Source organism: Borostomias antarcticus, assembly GCF_949987555.1.
Source record: "Borostomias antarcticus genome assembly, chromosome: 26".
NCBI lineage: Eukaryota > Metazoa > Chordata > Actinopteri > Stomiiformes > Stomiidae > Borostomias > Borostomias antarcticus.
In genome coordinates, this window is record NC_140259.1 from 8,752,718 (window position 1) to 8,757,717 (window position 5,000).

Genomic DNA, 5,000 nt, shown 5'->3' on the forward strand with positions numbered 1-5,000 from the left:
TCTGGGTCTTGTTGGTCCTGGCCCTCGGTCCTAGTCTGGGTCTTGTTGGTCCTGGCCCTCGGTCCTAGTCTGGGTCTTGTTGGTCCTGGCCCTCGGTCCTAGTCTGGGTCTTGTTGGTCCTGGTCCTGGGTCCTAGTCTGGGTCTTGTTGGTCCTGGCCCTCGGTCCTAGTCTGGGTCTTGTTGGTCCTGGTCCTGGGTCTTAGTCTGGGTCCTAGTCTGGGTCCTAGTCTGGGTCCTGGTCCTGGGTCCTAGTCTGGGTCTTGTTGGTCCTAGTCTGGGTCTTGTTGGTCCTGGCCCTGGATCCTAGTCTGGGTCTTGTTGGTCCTGGATCCTAGTCTGGGTCTTGTTGGTCCTGGTCCTGGGTCCTAGTCTGGGTCTTGTTGGTCCTGGTCCTGGGTCCTAGTCTGGGTCTTGTTGGTCCTGGTCCTGGGTGCTAGTCTGGGTTTTGTTGGTCCTGGTCCTGGATCCTAGTCTGGGTTTTGTTGGTCCTAGTCTGGGTCTTTTTGGTCCTAGTACTGGATCCTAGTCTGGGTCTTGTTGGTCCTGGCCCTGGGTCCTAGTCTGGGTCTTGTTGGTCCTGGGCCTCACATGGTACCACTCTCTCCTCCCTCCTTGGCTCAGTGTGGGGTAGAGAAGAGAAGGTTCTAGAGAAACACAGGTGACCAGAGAACATCACAGTCAAAACACTCCCCTGGCAGAGGCCCGAATGTCGCGTAATGATGACATCACTTCTCTGAGCTTGGAAGCCTGCAGTGAAGCAGGTCAGCAGAGTTACAACTGTGTTCAGACTCAACTCAACAGACAGCTGACTTATTAACAATGGTATATTGTTGATTATCCCACAATATAATGGCAATACAAACAGCACAAATGGTCAGGGTATCTGTAATTATGTATTTAAAGAATGTACCACTATTATTGAAATGTAATTATTATACTGTATGTTACTGGATTATAATGCTGCTTATTTTGATTAGTGCTGATGTTTCTGAATGTAATGATCGTCTCTCCTGTAAATAAATTGTTCAACACATGACTGTACTGACGAAAGCGGCCTTTTTAGAGACATGTCTTGGTTTAACCTGATCCTGTTAGCTGTTTCTAACTATGATGTTAGCTCCTGAGTGTGTGTCTGTCGGAGGGGTCCATGTAGAGAAAAGTGTCTCCCATCGATAGACTTGCATCCCATATGGGTTAGGGGGGACATTCTTGGGTTGGAACACACTAATGCTGTGGTTTAAGATGGAGACCTCGGCGCCGGGCGGCGGCCTGACTATCTTGACCTCAAGGCCATAAGCGGCAGGAGAGACCAGAAAAACAGTGAAACAGTGAAAAGGGAAAGAAAAAATTAGTTATCTTATTTAATAAATCTTCAGGGCCACTGTTTTATCAATCTATCTATCTATCTATCTATCTATATCTGTCTGTCTGTCTGTCTGTCCGTCCGTCCGTCCCCCGTCCGTCCGTCCGTCCGTCCATACAGAACAGAACAGAACAGAACACTCTGGGTTGAAGAGAGGGAGCCGATCTAAAGGTTTCTGAGAAATGCTTAATGTTTGGAATCATGAGGAGAGGGTTTGACCTGGGCTGTGTGTGTGTGTGCGTGCGTGTATGTGTGTGTGTGTTTATGTGTGTGTGCGTGTGCGTGAGTTGGAATCACGTGCACTGACTTTCCTCATCTCACACCATCCAACTAACCCATCCTCCCTCCCCAACCTCCCTCTCCCCTCCTCTCCCCTCTCATACCTCCACTGCATTCCTTCACCCTTCCTCTCTCTCTCTTACACCCCCCCTCCCCCTCCCTCCCTCCCTCCTCCCCCACCTCTCAGCTGGCTGACGCAGCCCATTTAAGCGTGAGCTGCTTCTGTCTAATAGGCTCAGGGAGACTTACGTTGTCATCTGATAAAACTAAGCAGCTTGATAACTGCCCTGCTCCTTCTCAGCCAATTTGTTCTCAATTAGGATAACGAGGAAACAAGAGTTGAAGGATGAAAATGTATTAACATGGGAAGTTAACTGAACCTCTGCACCCCACCCGCTAATACAAACACACACACACACACAAACACAAACACACCCCTATATCCCCGATGGGTTTGTCAGAACTCAACTATGGCTGACCTTTATGACATAAGAAATACTATGGCTGAGGTTTATAACATAAGAAATACTATGGCTGAGCTTTATTTTATAAGAAATTTGCTGATAACTGTAGCAGTTAAAGTTAATTAATGACCTACAGTAGCCAAGCATGTCATTTATCCCACAGTCGAAACTATGGGAAGTGTTGGCAGTTACAGAATGTTAACACTGGTGAGGGTGTGTGGATGGTTAATAATAATAATCACACCATATTTATCTCTTGTAATCAAATTATTCTGAGGTCTCTGGAGTGATATCAGCCTGTACCAGGTGGACAGATGTTATTCCAGCTTGTAGCAGGTGGACAGATGTGATTACAGCCTGTACCAGGTGGACAGTTGTGATTACAGCCTGTACCAGGTGGACAGATGTGATTACGGCCTGTACCAGGGTGACAGATGTGATTACAGCTGTACCAGGTGGACAGATGTGATTACGGCCTGTACCAGGTGGACAGTTGTGATTACAGCCTGTACCAGGTGGACAGATGTGATTACAGCCTGTACCAGGTGGACAGATGTGATTACAGCCTGTACCAGGTGGGCAGATCACAGGTCACTGCAAGCTGGGGATCCAGTGATTAATCAGTGTAATTCACGGTTGATGGCCTGTCCTGCTCCATCATAATATAACATCAACACCGGCAAACAATTAGGGCCTGGTCTAAACGAGCCGATCCGGGTTAGACCTCTAACGACCTGTTCAATTCATACCAGATGTCTGGTCTTGAGTTGACTTATTTCCTTAATGGGGTAATCATGCTTAAGTACTGCTGGTGACCTGTACTGATACAGGTAGCCTACCTAAAACACAAAACACTATTAACCTCTACTGATACAGGTAGACTGTATTGTGGAAGAAGAAGAAGAAACTGTAAGCTAATTATTACCTCAGCCCCAACGACAGCGCAGAGTAATGTTTTCAATGGCGTGTGTTTGTTTGTTTGTTGTTTGTCTGTTACCATTTGTAGTATTGAGTATTGAATCTGGACGCGATGGCACTATTATAGTTCCCCACACTAAACTGACTTGTTTAAACAGCCCTGTTGATAAATATAGTAAGAAACATTTCCAGTTTGTATTTCTGGTAGTTTTTTTTTTTTTTTTTTTACTGTTTATGTTTTTCCCACTGTTTTATATATGTGCTAATTTGTTAATTAATATACAGCCTTTTTCGGTGAGTAATTATTGATGTATGAGTAGGTCTGACTAGGCTACTATGCTTGCTAATGCATTCTCTTTGGCATAGCCTACAGTACTGTATATCCTCATTCATATTTCTCTATTGGCCTGGCTACTGTAGCCTATATAATTTGTTTTTTTCACAAACTGACAAATCAAAAGAAAGAAAACAACAGGTCTTTGTTTTACATACCACATGCACTGACCCGCACATCTTCTCTTTAGCTATACATCTTTAATCACACAGCATTTCATTAGCCTGTCCATTATGGTTTAGCAGATAGACCTTGTTTTAACAGCTAACATTAACCTGCTATTGTTATATCCAGGATCTTCAGAAGCTTCTCTGGACCGGTCCCCCGTGTGTCATTTATCACCACTCACAGTTCCTCATGTACTCTTTCACTGGAATAATGAGGGGATTAGAGAGAAAACTTTCGGTGAGTCTTTTGTCTTTAAAACAATGGATTTGTGAAAGAAAGTCTTGTCCTAGGTTCATACGGGGTCTCCTCCCGAGGGGGGGGAAGCTACATTTAGAACAATTACTTGACCAGAAAACAACTGTCAATCATTCTTAAAGGGGAAGGATTCCAATTAATAACCCTCTCTAATCCTCTACTTTTATTTCCACTCTTTCGCCTGCCGTCCACAGGCCGGTTTCTCCTCTCTGTGCGCCTTGGAGACGCGCTCAGCAAAGACGAGATCACTTGTTTATAGCTCAGTAAGGTGGTTTTCTGAACGTAGACGCTTTCCTCCGATTGTTTTCGTGGTTGTTTAAAAGTCGTTTGTGAAGGAAAGTCCAGGAGGAGAGGAGGGTTCCTCCTGTAGTTGGAGCGCGCGATCGGAGGAAGGAACAGGTGAATATTAGGAACAGGTGAATATAAGGAGCAGGTGAATATAAGGAACAGGTGAATATAAGGATCAGGTGAATATTAGGAACAGGTGATTATAAGGAACAGGTGAATATAAGGAACAGGTGAATATAAGGACCAGGTGAATATAAGGAACAGGTTATTATAAGGAACAGGTGAATATAAGGAACAGGTGAATCCTCACTTTCATTCAACCTCAAGCAAGCAGCACATCTTCTCAGAGGTAGGTCCTTTTCTCTATTTGCTCCTAATCCTTTTTTCTTATAAAAAAAATAATAATCACATTATATTGAGCTAGGACAGCTAATCATGTTTTACCTGTCATAACATTTAGTATCAGTTATTACATCATCTTAATTTCCATAAATATAATAATATGCTTACTGTAGAGTGGCGGCCTAATCAGTATCGGAAATTGTAGATACATTTATACAGGGGACTAAACCTATTTTACTAATTTCATGTCAAATGCCAATTCCATATGGCTGGCATAGTAATTTTCAATTATTTTGTATTATATTTTATTATTTGAAAAGTAAAACATCATACTAATATGATGTCTCAGTGTATGTTCTTTCTGTCTAATTCAACATGCTTGTGGGCCAATCTCCCCTCACTGAAACATTTAAATCAAACAGTACCGGCCTAGGCTGTCATTAAGATCCTTAATCGACTAAGTTGGCTGAACAGTTGCCTTGTTTTGCCTTTAATCGTATTGTACATTGTACAATATTAATTGTACAGTATAGTTGGTACAATATACTACAGCTGTTTGCACATTCCTCTTTACATCCACTGGGTCTT